The 19079-nt window shown below is 39.8% G+C and overlaps 1 protein-coding gene across 7 annotated transcripts in view; it reads left to right on the forward strand.

The window, feature by feature from the left end:
* LOC109030130 (Crustacean cardioactive peptide receptor) overlaps nucleotides 1-19079 on the forward strand; it is a 538683-nt gene that overhangs the window by 353312 nt on the left and 166292 nt on the right. For all 7 annotated transcript variants that reach the window (XM_072302110.1, XM_072302109.1, XM_072302111.1 and 4 more), the window contains one exon: nucleotides 15911-15965. The gene's annotated coding sequence lies outside the window, so the exon portion shown is untranslated. The remainder of the gene's footprint in view (nucleotides 1-15910; nucleotides 15966-19079) is intronic.

Below are 19079 nucleotides of genomic sequence, written 5' to 3' on the forward strand. Positions count from 1 at the left end.
CCGGCCAGTAACTCACGCTCGAGCCCCGAGTGCGGGGGAGGGATCGCCCCCGAGAGGAATAATCGCGAAATTCATTTTCAGAGCAACTTTTCGGAACGCTTAATCTTATTTATCATCGGCCTCTCCCGAACGCCAACCCAACGGCCCCTAACTCCTTCTGTCCCCATCGGCTCCGATGTAAAATTCTCGTAACTGCCCTCAAATTGACGTCGCCAACAAGGTTGCAATTTTTCATAAAAAATAAAATCTTGAAATTTCATGTGAAATATTGCTTGAAATTTCCGGAGAATATGAAAAATAATGAAAAATATTTTCCGAAATTAAATGCAAAATTAAATGAAAGGCGATTGATTTTTGCTTTTTGGTGTTTCTTAGTGCGTGTTGCATACCCAGCCCCTGAAAATGTGTTTCATATGTTTCATATTTTTCACAATTTCGTGAAATTTTATGAAATATTTCACGGAAACTTTCATATTTCATATTTTTCATTTCACCCGTGCAACTTTGGTCGCCAACTGTTCTGTCGTGCTAAGGAAGAACGCCGTATGAACATTCGGCAGTTGCCAAATTTCCTTCGATAAAATGCTCATTTTAAGGAAAGTTATGAATATTTTTCTTTGAAATTTTCTGGAACTTTAGGTGAAATTGCCAACAAAATCATCTGAAAAATTGGGAGAAAAGTATTCATAAGTTTACCAGGAAATTTGTGTTTTATCAAAGGGAATTTGGCAACACCCGAAAGTTGACTGAATTCACTGATTTTTTCACCTTTTTACACTCAAAAATCATCATCAAAAGTTTGCACTGAAATTGCAGTTGTGTCCGTGTAAAAAATTGAATTGTGTCATTCAATTTTGGAAAAAATGTGATTTAATCTTTACCAAAAGTCTGGGAAAATGTTTTCTCGGAAGATAAGGTCCCTATCACCGAGCCGGTCACACACTGAACATAGGAAATGCATTAACGAGGCGGTGAAACAGTGCTGGATCCACGCTGTCTTGCGGGGAAGGAGGCCTAAAAATTCCCAAAATTTCAATAAAAATAAAAATTTTGAGGTCTAATGATTATTAGTCCAAGACTAAGGTGTTCAGCTCCGGCAGTTGCATTGGAAGACGCTACCAATAATTTAAGTAAATTTTATATCACTAAATCATATCACATTGTATTAGCCTATGCTAAATTCTCTGGAAAGGTCGCTTTATGTATCCTAATGACAGTGATAATCTGAAGCGTAGCTTGTGTCTTTATTACGCCTGTAAGGCAGCGCTGTTTGTCAAGTGGACGGTGGAAACGACGTGAAGAACTACCCATTACTGTCACTGGGCCAGCGACTGCCTACTCGGCCTTACCGGCGGCAAGCGACCTATCATAAAATCGCGGGTGCCCAATACCCGACCAGCGACTCAGCGAGGCGGTGCCGCCTCGAGCCGCTCGACTCCGACTGGAGGCGTCGCGGCGCGGCCGGCGTCGGTGTCGCGGAGGGGGCAGCGCAGCGTCGCGGCGCGGCGCCAGTGTGCACGATCCGCAACGGTAGCGCCCGCAACAGGTGGGAGTGGCTGCACTCTTGCACTCCGTCGCGCAGTAGCCTCGCTTTCCAGTCATTTATGGACTACATTTGGAAGGAGCATTGCAATGTTGCTAAGATTGTGCAACTCCACCCATTGCAATATCGTCACCTTCCCGGCAAAGTATCACAAGCGCCATGCGACGTTCAAAAATTTCCGCCGCCATTTCATTTTTTAACAGAGGAATTTTTCAACTGAGTTGTCCGAAAATTTTACTGAATTTTCTACAGGCTGCCGATAAAATTCAGTGAAATTTCCGGACAGCTCCGTTGAAAAATTTCTCTGTGAAATAATAAAACGGCGGCGGAAATTTTTAAACGTCGCATGGCGCTTGTGATACTTTGACCGGAAGGTGACGATATAACGATTTTTATCCGGAAATAATGTGATATTTACATGGTAATTTCTGTCCTAAATTTACAGCTTTTAGCGAGTTACATAGAAATCGTTCAGAGATAATAAGGTATTCCTTCCAAGACAAAAAGAGCTGCACAATCTTAGCAATATTGATATGCTCCTGGTTCCTTTTTGCAAAATGCAATCCATTTTCCACTTGGCAACTGAAATTGGACGTATTTCTGCCAACGTATTGTGCACAACGACGTGAGTCATTTTCTGCAAGCATTCATTTGGGTCTCAGGTCTCATGTCTTAATTGACATAGTTCCGTTCGGCAGAAATACGTCCGATTGAGGGGCTTGAAGGACAAGGCGCATAAGTGCAGTTTTTGACTTTTCGGGAAACACGCGTTTGAAGTTTTGAAATTGCATGGATCCTAATGGTGGATAGAAAGTTCAAACTGACTTTTTGATGCTTGAAATTTGGAATTTGGGAGCGACTTTTGCACAGGATATGCATCAAGACTAGTTTTACTTGATGTCATCAATAGCTCAATTTTTTTTCAAAAACTGCACTCATGCGTCTTTTCTTCCGAGCCCCTAAATTTCTGGCTCAATTTAGAAACAACGTGCGGGCCATTAGTTTTCCGAAAGCGTGGTCACAGATGAGCCACAAATTGTAGTTTCTAATTGCAAAATGAAGGCCGTTTGGTAGACTAAAATTCTCACTACGGATGATGCCCCGTTCCAAAAAATATCCAAATTTATAGGAAAGGTAAATAACTGGTGAGAAGTGAAGATGCGATTTTAGTCGAACAAAATTTGTTGAGTCCTTAGAGACCTATTCAAGTGTACTGTGAAGGATTATTTCAATAAGCTTTGAGCAAAAAAAGTATGATTTGAGTGACAGTGATATGGTCCGACTCTATGATAGCAAAGGCCACATGGCGAGTTTTGTAAATTTTTGTTAAAGTTGTCACCAAATATCGAACAAACAAAAATTTACAAAACTTGCGATTAATTTTTTTTTTTGTATTCTGTACTTTTTTACCACCAAATCATTGTAATCTCTCGTATGGATCCAGTAGCAGAACATATGCTTTGAATTTTTCGAGGTTTGCAAAAAGTGTTCTTTTTATGACGCTACATTCAAGGCAACCTTTAACCGCTCTTAATTAGAAAATTTACCACCGAGACCCTTTAAGGAGCTGTTTAAAGAACAATTGTGAATACAACCTGAAAAGTTTCTTACTCGTGAATACTGTAATTGTCCAGAGACCATTACGACTAGAGAAAAAGGTCAAGGATCACTTTGAAAGATCGAAGCATTTTTCGTCGAAAATTCAAATTCCAATTTTTGAGCCAACGTGGAAGAATTAATTTTGCTAAAAAAAATACTTCTGAGGCTTTTTATTCCCGCGGCCGGTCAGTCAAGAGTCTCTTACTCGTAAACGTTGAAACTGACCGGAGATCATTACGATTAAAGCAAAAGGTCGAGGATTTTCATGGGAAAAGCTTTACAACAGCGAAAGACGGTAGCAAGGGGGGAGGGGGTGGTGGTAAGTATACTCCCGTGTTAAGGTAAATCGCCCTGTAAACATCCGAGAGTTGCCACAGTTTTCTTCTTAAATTATTAATATTCCAGAAAAATAATTAATATTTCTACTTGAAATCCTCTGATATTTTGGATCACATTGCGAAGAAAATTCTTTGAAAAACTATACGGAAAATATTCAAAAATTGCCTAAAAATTTGTATTTAAGAAAATAAATTCGGCAACGTACGAAGGTTCGTACGGCGTTTTTCCCTCACAGTAGGGCAGGGAGTTAAAAGTAATCCGTCGGAAATGAGGTTAAAAACTTTAAACCGGACTCAGAAGTGGGGCTCTGTGATGCAACCCGCCAAGCAGAGCTGTGCTTACGGTAGCACAAAGTGAATTGAAAACGAACCACGGCCGGGAGGAGATGGCGAAAAGAAAAGAGACCCGGGAAGAAATTTTAATCTACTTAATAACATGGAATAAAAGGAGCCTGTACAAAGTTTAATCTGCCAGGAAAATAATTACCGTCGCTAGACAGGATCGCCGTGGACGAGCGAACAAAAGGAGAGAGAAAAAAACCTCCACCTATAACAGAATTCCCGGCTGACAAAGTAAATAAATTGCACCGGAAAAGCCGCAAAAAGAAAGGAGAAAAACGCCCGCAGGCCAGCAAATGTTTTCCGCGCGATATTTACGATCTGCCGACCAGGGGTGAACTCCCATGCTTAAGCAACAACGCCGTATCAACGCCTTACTCGGGTGTTGCCGAATGTTCTCCGATCAAATTTTTATTTTCAAAAATAATTAGGAAACCATCGCGGACTATCCAAAAGATGGCTCTCGTCTCATCCTTACAAGATGAATAAATGTTTTTTATGTTTTAAATTTTGACAGCGCTCAGAATGAACACGATTTCTGTTAATTTTATCGATTTTTATACAATTTATACATTTTCACTATTTACCACTTGTATCAACTTCTTATCAATTTTCATCAATTTTCGTACCATCCTCATCAATTTTATCATTTTCATCACTTTTTTTTTTTTTATTAATTTTATAAGTTTTTATCAAGTTGATCTATTCTTAAAGTCCAAAAGACGATCATGGATGGAGACACGCAGGGTTTATGCCCCAGTCAAAGGAGAAGAAAGAGAAGAGGAAAATTGAATTAATGTTTTTTTTTATGTTCTTGACAACTCTCCGTTAGGTTGAATACGATTTCTATTAATTTTATAAAATTTATACATTTTTCATAATCTACCACTTGTATCGACTTCTTATCACTTTTCTTATCAATTTTATCATTTTTATCACTTATTTTTATCAATTTTATACGTTTTTATCAATTTGATCTATTATTTAAGTGCAAAAGGCGGTAATGGATGGAGAAAGGCAGGGCTGACGCCCCAGTCAAAGGAGAAGAAAGAAGAAGAAGAAAGTTCGGAATACTTTTCCTGGAGGTTCTCATACATAATGAACTGCGAATATGATTCTCAAAACAATCGGAAAAGAAATATTCATAATTTTCCGAGAAATTTTTGATTTTATCAAAGGAAACCCGGCACCGTTTGAAGGCTCATACGGTGTTTTGCAGGCGATAGAAAATTACGTGGGTCCTCTTCTCCGCGCGGGCTCGTTCTCCGAAATTTAAAATTCCCCTGTTGACGGCGTAATGCGCCTCGCGAAATGAATATCCGCCTTAATTGCCGATACTTGTCACTAATGGCTTCGAATTCATTTTTCTCCCGGACTCGGCGCGCTAAAATTTAAGCGACCGTATTCTTTTCGCGAGGGCCGCATCGCGTCATTTGCGGTCCAATTGGCTTTTCTGTTTTCCCGCCGGGACAAAGAGCAGCCAAGGAGAATGGGTTTAAAGAGAAGGAAATACGCGAGGGATAGTTCGCAAGACTCTTCTCGACTTTCCACGTGCAAACGCTTCTTTTCTAGCTTTAATTTAAATTCATACGTGGCTCCATGTAAATTTGTGCACGGTCTCCGCGATGAATATTAAATCGTGCGTTTCTTTGAAGTTGGGAGCGAGCATATTCGCTTCTTCCGTCGCAACATGCAGAAATGAATATGATATAAATTGTGAAGCGCGCAAAGATCTAGGCGTATTTTCAGGGGAAAAATGAGGGGATCTTTCCTTGGATGTAACTACACCACACACACCTACACATTCTGGGTGCATCAAAGCTGTCATAATTTTTAGGACCGAAAAAAGAAAGATATGGTATGAAAGTTAGTTTGAACAATAAAAACACACTAAAATACAAAAAACAAATGGGTATACAAGGTTAGAGGAGACATAAAACAGCCAGGACGTTTCGGGCCAATTACATGCCCATTCTCAACTGGAACAGAAGCTAAAAAATGTAAAAATTAAAACGAGAAAATGAGCATGCAACTGACCGAGGTAGGAATCAGTGCAAACTGAAAAACAGAGCAGTTAGTTTGAACAGTTCCGCGTATATTCATACTGGAAAAATTGTAAATAATTTTGTGACTGTTCGCAGGAACAGGGATCTAAGTGCGAGGGGAAAAAATCAGGGAAACAATATTCTCGCCCAGCTGGGTAGGAAAATTCATTTCTGATTTTTATATTGCTTGTTTTTTACGGAAAATAGCATCCTGTTTCCCAAAGAGATAGAGCGGTAAGTTGGAAGAGTGAGCAAATCAGTTCATTTTCAAGGCAACAGAATGATGACATACAGTTGAAGTGTAACATAATGAGCCTGCTTATATGACGTATGATAACAACTTCGCGAATATATATTTTCATCGAATCTGTGATTTTTTTCAATTGGAAACTTTAAATTGTCATTGATCCATATCTTGTCGAAATATTCGGGCGTAATTTCCCTGTTTTTTCCTCTCAATGCTAAGAAAACTCTGCATGTGAAAATTTTGAGAAATGATATTGATTTGTCCTCCTTCAAAAAAATAAAATGGGAACGGAGATTTTTAAAAGCCGCAAATGAGATACGTGGTCTGATGGTTTCAACGTCGATGTGTAACATAGAGAGATAATAACTAAATTTTCATTTGCGTTCGAAATTTTGAAAATTTTACCGCCAAAGAACCATGGCCCAGATTGGCCCAGTTTTTGTCATGGTGTGCTCTCGATGCGAACACATTAGAGCACCTTTATAGGGAGAGTATGGACACCTCGATTTTTACAGCTCTTAGGGCCCAAAAGGGTGACAACGTGAAAAACGAAAATCACTAGAAAAGTGCCGCTGCCAACCTATGCATTTGAAAGATTGATCAATAGGGCCGACAGCGCACTGTAACCCGGTGTTTTTAAGGATGAAACTAAGGAAATGTATGCGAAATCAAAATTGTATACGTTCGTTTGTAAATGACCAGTGTATCTACTCTCGGAGTTTGAATTAGTACCACTGGATACTTCGAGCTCATAGATTCGCTGCCTTTTTGGACCCCAAGAGCTGCATGACCTGATCAAACCTGACCTGCAAATTTTCGAATTGTCCATACTCTCCCTGAAAGTACTCTAGAACACATGGATTGCATTTTGCAAGAAGGAACCGAGAGCATTCCAATGTCGCTAAGATTGTGCAACTTTGACTACCTTGCAAATACATAAAGATTATCTAAACTAATTTCATCTTTACTCCCAGTAAACTATAACTTAAAGGTGAAAATTACCTTCGTAAATTTAATTTTTTACATAATTCAGTAATTTTATTGAATGAATATAAGATACACAATCTTAGCAACATTGGAATGCTCTTGCTTCCTTTTTGCAAAATGCAATCCACATTATCTCACGCCTTTCGAGGGGTCGAAATAAAATATCATATTAGAGGTGAAAAGGAATCCATGGATGATTCACCGTTGAGTGGTGTCCCGAAACTTATCGATGGATAATGCACCGTTGACCAATGCCGGATGAATCATCGGCGCTGCACAGGGAGTCACGACCTGTCCCAAGGTGGTTGGCAGCGGCGGATGTTATCAAGGTACCAGATTTGGCACACCATTGCACTTTGCATGCTGCATCTCAATCGAGTTTCCAAATCCTAGTTGCCGATTCAACCTTCTTTATATTTTTGTCGCGAGATAAATTCATTCATACGTTAATTCATAGTTTCCCTACAAATAGGGACCTCCTACCTAAGGGAAGATCGGCATCTTGGGATATATTTTTTTATCAAATGATTGGTTATGCTAACTTTTCGTAGTCAGAGTTTGGCCTGGCCTAAAAGCTCAACTGAAAAGTCCTACATATTTCGTTGGCGCCTTGTCTCCTCGGGGCGTTTCATGGGATTTTTCCCAAGTTCAATCGCAGGAATGAAATTTCTGGGCTTTTTCCCGTTAAAAACACAACAAAATTTCCTCTTCTTCTTCTTTTGAAGTCGTTCCTGGGACTCCACGAGGACTCTTAGTTGGTACTGTGATTAGTATTGACTAACTCAATATTTTTCCCAACTTTGCAAGTGAGATTTTCCCCTTGCTGGTTGAAGTTTGAGGGAAACTGAGATATCATGGCGTAGCTTTTCTTGGAACCAACACTTTTTGGATTGATTGAACCCTGTTAAGATACTCTTTTTGGATGAGTTTGTTGCAATCAAGGTCTAATCATAAACTAGACTAAAATTTGTATCAGAAACTAAAACTTATCGTTCATCCATGAAATCGCGTATCTGTCCAGGGAAACTAATGCAATTTATGTCGTTTCTCAAATAAGCCAAAAATAGTGATCCCTTATTGCAACATGTAATCAAACTGTAAAAGGTTCATCTTTGTGCTGTCCAGTTAGGTTTAAACAGATACAACACATCAATATCGTCTCTCCCCGATTAACAAAGACATCCTCCCCTAGGAATCGATAGAGACAGCACGTTTTTCCAGTAGCTCTTATGCATGATTATTACGGGCAATTTGAAGTGTGGTAGAGGGTCATTGTCTTGAGGGCGCTACAGAATAGCACCCCCCTAGAATCACCCCTCCCAAACCATATTCCGCTTCATTAATCTCTCGCCATCATTTGAGCCTCTCCTCTCGACGTTCCGCAGTGTTGCCCACCCAATAGACCGAAATTCAGAAGGTGTTGTACGCCGCACTCTCTCTCGGTCAAATCTTGTGTTTTCTGAACCAGTTTTTTTCCTCCGACATAATTTACTCAAACGCAGGGGCGACTCCAGCGAGTTGGCCATATTATTTTTGTCTGCTTCTCAGTGTACGTGTAACAATCGATTCTTGGAAAGGCAGCTTCCCCCACCCAAAATCGATATTTTCAATGGAATTAAATGGAAGGAAAACAGTGTTGAAAACTTGCAAAATCGCTACTGCTCAAACGTATCCTAAGCACCGAGGGCTATTAAAACTGAGAGGGCAAAAAAGCTAAAACGCCTTCATTTATTAGGTAAGCAACACGGTCATCCCCTGAGCACTTATAGTTGCATCAAGGCGTTCTTATCAAAGTGGCTTCAAGTATGGTTACATATTACGACCTTTTTAGGGACTTTTCAAGTGAACATATTCAACGTGTTACCTTTTGTCAAGGTTCAATAGCTGATTTAGTTTTCATCTCCATGATCTGGGACTGAATGTCCAGTTTGCTCTCGTCAAATTTTAACCAGAGAAATTCTCAACGCAGCTGTATTTTTGAACCCGCCATAGAATTTTTCAAAGAACATTTTACTCATGAAGAAAATAAACTTTTAAAATTTGAAATTTAAAACGAAATGAATTAATTTGAAGATTTAATGAGAATCAGCCTAACTACTTCAGACATTGCCTAAATTCTTCTTATATCTTCCTTTTTTAGTAGAAATATTAGCAATATTTTCACAGAAAATGAATTCTGTGAGTATATTTTTCATAACCCAGATGAGCTATACATCGAAAGTTTGAAGGCATTATTCTGTTCAGCTGGCTGATTATTAAAATTGATAGACAAAGTCAGACAGAGAATTCAAAAGGATAACGAAGCAAACCCATTGGTTGAAACGGATAATTTTTTTCACAGAGGAGAAAATTATGGACTAACTATAAGATCTCTATGTTTAGAAGAAGCGAGTTGTCCTCGGTTAGTCTAGTTGGTTTTTCTCGGATCTCGGCCATCAACATGTAGGTCTTAGGGTTTTCCATCAATTTTTTTAAAATTTTTATTGTATTATCCCGACTGAAAATTACTCAGTTTTGAGTGGAAACGTCTCGGGTGTTTTATTGTTTTATTTTAGTCCCGATTCCCGTTTTTCCCCTTGTATTTCTCCTGTAACCATTTTCTCAAGCTGCTTCATAAAAATATATTTCTATGTTCGTCTATTCCTCACCTTCTTAGTCTATCAGACCCACCTGATCTCATCGACAAGATCACTCAATTTTCACCTTGTCCTCATTGTCTATCGTTATGCCCATCAATTTCAATAATCAGAATTATTTTCATAATTATTTTCAATAATTCATAATCCCCTTGTTTTTCTCCTGTGAGCATTGTCTCGGGCTGCTCCACAAAAATTCATATCTATGTTAGTCTATTCCTCCCTTCTTAGTCTATCGCAACCACCTGCTTCCACCAACAGGATCACTCAATTTTCTTCTTGTCTTCTTTATCTATCGCTTTGCCTATCGGTTTCAATAATCAGCCCGAAGGATGGAGACGCGAGAGCTATCGGTAACGATGACTGCGAGCGCGGATTTGTTAAAATTTGATTTGATCCAGGGCTCATACCTCCTGCTATAACGATCCCTCGTTTGAAAAAGCGCCGCCCTTCTGACATAAAGGGCGTATCTACATTTCTACACGAGCCCCTGAAAGCATAGAGTTATACGGAGAACAGGGCTCACGAGAAAATCTGGATACGCCTTCACGTTAGAGGAGCAACCAAATGAGCCAACAATCGGAGATTCCTGCTCCGAGAGGGGCATTTTTCCGCCCGTCTCGCGCCCTCTGCGTTGAAATCGACGCAAGGGCGTACCTCATTTTCCACGTGAACCCTATTTTACATTTTCATCCGTGCTTTTCGGGTCTCATGTGGCAATCGAGATACGTCTTTATGTCGTAGGAGCGACGCAGTTCGCCGACAATCCATTACTTATCCGCCGTCCCCCGACATTCTTAATTTTTCACCGCATCATTGATGTTTTACTCCCGGACTCGCGGGCCTTCATTATTTTCCAACTTTCTTCTCCCCCCCCCTTCCCCTCGCCACCCGCGAGACGCCGAGCGGTGGGACTTTCGCCGAATGGAAAATTGATTCCCTAATCCTGACACGCAGATTTACTTGTTGAAATATATTTCCTTTTCCTTCGGATCCCACTCCCGTGTCTTCGTAAAGGGAGAGAATGAGTGTTTGTATTTTAAAATCTGGCTCTTGTTCTCACTTTACACGGAGAAAAAAACCTCGTGCGTGGGACCCGAAGTTTAGGTGGTATGGATCTCTGAAGTTTTCGGATTGAGCATCTGAACACTTTAGGTCTAGCTCTCGAGGTTCGGATCACACTTCTGAAACTTAAGTTCTTACATCTGGAGTACTTCAGATGTGAGAACTGAAGTTTTTCGGATGTAAGAACTGAAGTTTTTCGGATGTGAAAACCGAAGTACTTCAGATGTAAGAACTGAAGGTTCAGATGTGTGATCCAAACCTCAGCAGCTGGACCTTAAGTGTTCAGATGCTCAATCTGAAAACTTTAGAGATCCATATGACCTGAACTTCGGGTCCCACGCACGAAGTTTTTTTCTCTGTGTAGCTCGAGATTGACCGTCCTTGAAGTTTCTTCAAGGTCCTCATTTTTGCAACAAAACGTATTCATTTTGCGATGAGGAACCACTATTTCTGCCTCATCCTCATGAACATCAATGCTAAAATACATAGTTCTAATGCGTTTTCCGGTAAAATAACTTCAATTAACTTCCAAGGTGGTATGGTAATCTCTCCAGAGCGCCTTCATGTGTATCCTTATTTGGACGTATTTCTGTCAAACGGAACTATTGCAAGACGTGCATATATTCTAATGGGTGTCAGGCTGTCAGGGCTCATGTCATGATACACATAGTTCCGTTCGGCAAAAATATGTCCATTTTTAATTGTTCCAGGATCGTTCATAAATGACGTGGCGCGCTTTTTCGACATTTTTGAAACCCCCTCCCCTCGTAACGCTGTCGTGATGTGGTCCCTATCCCTAACCCTCTATGCCATGATTTAATTTTGGGTTTCGGATTCCGGGGGACATTAATCTACGCTGCAGCTTTCGTGAAAGCATTAGAGTGAAAACCTTCCTCAACATTTCAAATTTTTAATGATAATTTGTTTCAAAAATTAAAACCTTGATAAACATTTGTAAGATTGTGCCACAGACAAAAAGTTCAATTTATGAAAAATCCAAAAAATTTTGTTTTACGAATAAGTACCACCATGCCATTAAGGGTGGACACTTGAAAAACATGAGCATGACATTTTTCTTGTCCCTTCTGGAGAGTTCCGTAATTTATGAACCCATGGTAAATTCGCATATAAACAGTCGATTAGGGATAATAACTACCTAAGAGCTCCAGAACTGCGTATCTAAAGCGTTTTCTTTGTCTTCATTGCGAGTGAGAAAAATGATGCAGTTGGTCGCAAAGGCACTTCAAATGTGCCTTTGCGGCAAAAAAGGGCTCTCATTTGACTTATATATCGATTAAATTAAATATCAACCAAATTAAATTCTTTCTTAAAAAAATTTCAGGTTGCCCAGTTTTTGCTAGCCTAACTCTTACAATTAGTGTTTCTGTGCTGTGAGGAAGGTAAGGGTTATAGGACATTTCGTCAACGATTTTTTGTCCGCGCACCCATTTTTTCCAGTAATTTACGTCCTCGCGTTTTTTCGGCACGGGAGTTTTGGTCCTCGTGCCAGTTGAGACCCAACGTTAATTTACCCACATGTAAATACAAACGACAATTGCTCACGACGTTTTTGGATGAAAATGTAAAATGTCTTGGAAGAGTGAGGGTTTGCTTGTTTTTTTGTTTTGTCTGTTTGGTCCATTGGAGAATAATGTATAGTTGAGAGTTTTGGTAAAAATGGGGGAGCGTAAATTCCATGAGACAAAATTCACTAAAACTCTCTACACCTCTTTGGTGTAACAGGACTTAATTATCTTTCAAGATTTTCCCATTTTGTTTTACCTGAACCGTATATACCTCTATATTTGCCTCAGCTTAAAGGCCCTTAGATTTTTCCAGTGTACGATAAGTATCTTGATTTATTTTGCGAGGAAAGATCTGTACTTTTAGAGGATGCCTGCCATTCTTAATACGTTCAATTTCGTATAATACCGTGCAACACCTCTGTTGTGTAATAGTTGCTTCAGGCGCCGCCGCACGCCTGGCGGTCGGCCAGCGCAAACGCGCATTAGCGCCTACAAACCTAAGTGGATACTTCAAGCATCGTGCAATGCGTGAAGTATCCGCTTAGGTTTGTAGGCGCCAGTGAGCCTCTCGCGCTGGCAGCACGCCGCTCCGCTCTGTTGAGCTGTAATATTTATACTCGCATAGTCAGCGTTTTTTAACTCATGATTTTGAAATGTTTGCACACTCTGCATTGATTATTCTCATTTAAATTGATGGGAAAAAAATATGTTTCAATTTATCAAAGGAGAATAATAATATAATGTGTGTTATTTAAATATTGGTGGTTCCGTGTCAAATTTAATGGTTTCCAAAGCACTTTAATTTTTTCTTTTACATGTTGTGCTTTTACTATGCTGCAGCGAGGTGTATGCGCAACCAAACGCTCAAAATTTGACGTATTTGACTCTAAAAGATCGATGTACACATGGGTGAAAACTAAAGATTGCGTGCTTCTCAGTTTTTTTTCCCTCTTTTATTCATTTTTGCAGTTCCTGTCGGCACAACTGCGGCCCGTTTAGATTAATGTCGCTTGGAAAAGGTTTTACAAATATTTGTCACGTTTTAAAAATTTAAATGTTTTCAAAATGAAGTGATAATTTCGTAAAGAAAAAATTAAAAAAATAAAAAAAAAATACCTATGCATATATAAGGTATGTTGTACATCGAATATTTTAAGGATAGAAATAAAACCAAATATTCACCAATGAGAATTTAAAAAGATGATTCAAAAGGAGAAAGTAATAACATTTCATTTAGAAAATGAGCAACCATAACAACACCTCCTTCTCTCTCAATTTCTCATTTCCGTCTTGTCAATATAATTTGACATACCGACTAAAATATAACGCTTGGATCATGTCACCCTTGCTTATTTTACGCGTGGGCGTAAACCACTGGACAAAAAAGGTGCGCGGACAAAAAATCGTTGACAAAATGTCCTGAAACCAAGGTAAGGAAATAATTTCATTAACACCGTCTTAAATTAATGGTACATTTATATCGGAAGGAACTATGTGAAAATGAATCAACTCAAAAGGAATTATGAGCATAGAGTTTGCGTGGATCACATAGTTCATTTTGATTTCATTCATCATCACATAGTTCCTTTTAGCATAAATACACCCAACTGAAAAGCGCCATTGTCGCAAAACTGCACTTCCACAGGTAAATTTAGAAATTAAAAAGACGCTTTTGTAGAACCTTTTTGATTTTGCAACACCTCGACGCGGGAATCTAATTAGATCGCCGGCAGTCGCTTCAGGGGGACCAGGGTCGATCAGGTTTCCGGGAAACGGCGTGTGAATCTTACCATACTGGAAATGGGCTTGCATTTGTTTTTAAAGCCCGTGACCCTACTGCCGTTCTAAGGAAGAACGCCGTATGAACATTCGAGAGTTGTCAAATTTCCTCCGATAAAATACATATTTTGAGGAATGCATGTTACAAATATTTTTCCTTGAAATTTTCAGAAACTTTCGGTGAAATTGCGAACAAAATTATCTGAATTGTTGGTAGGAAAATATTCCTAAGTTTACCAGAAAATCCATGTTTTATCAAGGGAAATTTGGCAACGCCTGAAGGCTCATACGACGTTTTTCCTTAGCACGGCCGTCTAGTTCCGCGTCGTCCCTCGTCCGGGTTCCCGGAATCATCGCGCTTTTCCGATTACCGACGTGCGATGGCCTCGTAATTGCGACCAATTACGACTATAATGCCGTGCTAAGGAAAAACGTCGTATGAACCTTCCGGCCTTGCCAAAGTTCCTTTGATAAAACACGAATTTCCCGGTAAACTCATGCATAATTTCCTTCCAATTTCTCAGATAATTTTGTTCGGAATATCACCTCAAGTCCCTGAAAATTTCAAGGAAAAATATTCATATCTTCCCTCAAAAATAAACATTTTATCGAAGGAAATTTGACAACTCTCGAATGTTGATACGGCGTTTTACCTCAGCACGGCAGTATAATGCCTAATTGATTAAACAAGTTCAACGGTAAATTGAAAGGCCTCGCAGGCCTGAACATTTTCGACGCTGTCGTATCGTCAACGCTCTTAGTGAATACCTTGCAGAAATGGGATTTGGAGTGTCTTTCACTTCGACGCGTAAAACAAACACAATAAAATGGGTAAACAAGGCTAAAATACAAGAATGCAAATACAAATACCATGCTTTTATCTGTTCTGCGAGTATTGTTCCTTTAATTTTTTTAACGTATTAGTTACTTAGTTTAGTTATTAAGTGTGGAATTTTTTTTTTTTTTTTTAAAAAAATCAGAGGGTTCTGTCAATTAAATTTGTATGCTTTGTGAACTTAATCAAGAAACGAATTTACACATCTAAACCAAATTTAAGAACAACCAAGATTAAAGAAGCTAAAAATGGGGCTCGAACTTTGAGTAACATAATGGTAAAATAGTGCTGCGTCCACGCTTCAACCGTAACTCATTAACGTTCCTCAAAATAAGATACTTTCAGTAACGATGTTCGTTTTTTCAAGCACCGCGCAGTGGATCGAGTCAATAAAAGAGGTCGGACATAAAATTGTTAACTAAAACTGCAAATTTTGATGTTTAAATTGTCATATTTCAAATTTTAAGGAGTGCTTCTAGTAGATAATTTCATGAGGAAACCAATGGAGCCACTTTTAGAACCTTGAATTTTTGTATGAACGGAATGATGAACTTTTAAGGTTTCCAAATTTCGTCCAACCTCTCCCATCGACTCGATCCGTTGTGCACCGGCCAGTCGCTAAATTTTAGCCTTTTCCTTTCCGTCATATCGCCCCGTAACACAGTCTTGGCCCTGTTTTCCTCCTTGTATCTATAATTTTCAGACGTCTCCTGTCGGGCAGGAACAAATACTTCAGAAAATTTCCGCTTCTCTAAACGAGTCTATTAATGCTCCTTGCTCTTCATTCTCGTTACTTCTCCGTTTAATACTTTCCAATCCGATGAATGTTGCATCTGCAAGTTGAATATCTTGGCCTCCTTCCGTGAGTTTCTCGAACCGAACAAAAGCAACCGAAGCCACCTCGAATCAATATTCGAGCGATGAGCTCTGCCACCTACGCTACTAACTCGCTTTGCAATTTCTGTTGACAGGAACTCAATTTGCCGACGCAACAGCAGCGCCATCTGCACACCGACCACGGAACCGGTGAGTCTCTTTTAAATAGCACTTGTTGCTGCTTAATCTTTTTCCATCCCCCTCCGCCCTCAACTTCGAGCGGCTTCGGCTACGAAATGGGGACCGAGTTCCTGTTTCGGAGACAGCGTATTTGAATGCGCCCCCCCCCCCCCCCCCCCAGCGTTGTCGTTATGATTTTGGAAAAGCGCACTCTGGCGAAGATCGCGTTGATTTTTGAGGTTGAAAGGCTGCGTGGCTAAGCTGCTTTCCTCCGTTCTTACCTCTTTGCCGAGGAAGGTTTTTCTTTACCATAGTTGCCGCATGGATAGAATACAAAGGAAATAACTTCGGCTATCCCCATACTGTACTCAACGTCAATGTTTAAACATTTCTTTGATTTTTCTCCTCCGTGCGAAGAAAATTCTGTAAAAAGTTCAAGGAATGATGTTAATTTGTGCTTGTAATAGTCGCTATTATAATACGCTAGGGCACTTTATGGCTCCCAACCGCCATTAAACTCTGCCAAGGTAGAAATTTCCCGGAAGCTGACATCTTTTCTCCATCTTTTTTGTATGTAATTTATCGACCCTCTGGCTGGATGCTGTTTACGGCGCCTACCTATGGGATGATTTTTAAAATTGATAGACAAAGCTATAGACACAGCAGTCAAAATGGGCATGGAGAGATCCTATTGGTGGGAGCGAGCGGTTGCAATAGACAATAAGGGTAGATATTAGATTAACTAAGGGCAACCAACGAGAGACCCTATAGTTAGTCCATCATTTTCTCCTTTATTCTACAGGAATCAACCATTTCAGTCAATAGGATCGCTCTGTACTCTCCATGTTTTGTTTGTCTATCACTTGCTGTCTATCAATTTCAACAATCAGCCCGCTGGAGGAACCCACTCCAAATCCTTGCGTTTCTTGCGTTGCTCTCCTTTAAAAAGGGAAAATGAAAGTGGAGATTTTAAAACCCGTCAAACGAAATTTGTGCCTGAGAGTTTCACTGTCGACATAATAATGCAATTTGGGAATAAAAATGCAAGCTAATGCACGGATAATTCAGTTTTTCAACCTGAAGCGGCAACAGTGGCCTCTGTACAGCATTGAACAGAGAGGAAAGTGCTGAAAGTGTAATCGCACAAAGTAAAAAACGCGAAGGTGAATACCACAAAACTTGCATCTCCTTTGCAAAGGACACGGGAAGGGAATTTAAATTATTTATAAAACAGTAAACCTCTCTCGGAAAACCCTTTGCTTGAAAGAGCTGCCGTAATGGAATTGGTATCGTAAAGGGAGCTGAAATGCAAAGTACCCACCTTTGAAATTAATGACCTTTAGTTTTTATGAAAGATGCTTACAGAGTTGTATCAAATTGCTTAGTCTTTCCTGCTTTCTTGAGCCGAAACAGAAAAAATAAGGAAATTTGGAGGCTTTGATTCTTGGTTTGGCAGCCTGCTTCACCGAGAATCGATCGACATAGATTATTTAACTAAGCTGAATACCCAGTGCTGCCAACTCTCAAGGATTGCTACTGCGTAACACAGTCATTTTCACTGCGTGCCTCCTTGTAATGGTAAACTTGGTGGCTCCGTTTAAACTCGTGTGCGTGGTACAGGGTCGTGATCTTCTCGCAAGTAATGTGTCGTTTTCAACTGTTCGCCTGAAAACAGATTAACAGGCGCTATGCGTTTCACGCCGACCGCTGTGCAGCTAAACGCATTGTGTTTCACGCAATGCGTGTAGTATTTATGCAGTCTTGTAGGCGCTATGCGTTTCGCGCTGACCGCACTGGGTTTGGCGCAATGCGTGAAGTATTCATGCAGTCTTGTAGGCGCTAATATTGGCGCCGCATCGCGCCGCGCCAAGAGCTACTTTTCATCTCAAGTCCTCGTCATCATTGCTCTCTGCGCCGCGCCGTTCCAGGCCTAACTGCGTGTATGCAAGAGAATTAGTATAAAGTCGAGAAATAATGATGCAAATCAACCACGAGAAAAAGGAGCGAACCTTGAAAATTGTTGCATCAGAATTTAAATGCATTTTAATCTCTAAGCTATTATTTTTAAAGGAAATCTTCAAACAGCTAAATAGCAGCTAAATTTAGTCAATAGGAAAAAAACACTATAAAATGGCCCGAACTGTATGTTACAAGGTAGAGAAATGGTGCTGGGTCCACACCATTTCGCGGGGAAAACAGAGCCAACAGAGCCAAGAAATTCCAAACATGGTTGGAATTTCTTGGCTTTGTTTTCCCTGCGAAATGGTGTGGACCCAGCATCATTTCTCCACCTTGTTAGCCAATAGGTAAAGTCTAGTTTAGCTGTAAATTTCCTTAGAAATTTTCTTCCAAAATTTTTTTAGAACTGAACTCTTTTGTAGACTTATGCCCTGATATTATAGTAACTTTACTTCGAATATTCTTGGAATAAACTCTCTTATCCGTGGACGGTCAGAAATGAGAACCTTACTTTCAGTGGGACAAAAAATGAGCGTTCGTATTAATTTTCCCTCAAGTGGAATGCTCCGGGAAAATGCTTACTCAAAACCCATTATTTTCAAGCACAATAGGCTACAAGAAAAGGTATATGAAATACCCGTCCCCCCCCCCCAAAAAAAAAAAACCCCTTGTGAGTTTTCTCATCAAAATCTGACGTAGAAAACGAAGAAAACGTTGTTCGGAGAGCAACTTCTAAACGAGGTATTGCCATTCTACGACTTTACCATGCAGCAAGTATTTTAAATACAAATCAAGCGGAAGTCAGATTATAAAAATGGCGTCATTTTTAAGTAGTCATTTAACCCATGTTGATTGCAAACACTTATATCTTGTTTTCAGAGTGAAATTCCAGACTTGCCGTATTTTCCGCGTGAATTTAGAACATAATACATATGCTGTGTAGTGCTTTAGTTCACACCTTGTCTTCAGGCCCACAAGCCTAAAAAAATCACAGGCCTCTATATTTTCCATATATTTTGTTTTAGAGGTTATTTCGTAACGGCATGTTGGCAACATTCCGTGGGATAGGTTAACCATAATGTTTACACCAACCTGGCCTTAGACTCGACCTTTTAAAAAACCTTTCCACAAAGCAAATAAAATTGCGGGGAGGAAATTTGCACCTCGGTCGTAAGTTTTAAAGAC

Source organism: Bemisia tabaci, chromosome 7 (assembly GCF_918797505.1).
Source record: "Bemisia tabaci chromosome 7, PGI_BMITA_v3".
NCBI lineage: Eukaryota > Metazoa > Arthropoda > Insecta > Hemiptera > Aleyrodidae > Bemisia > Bemisia tabaci.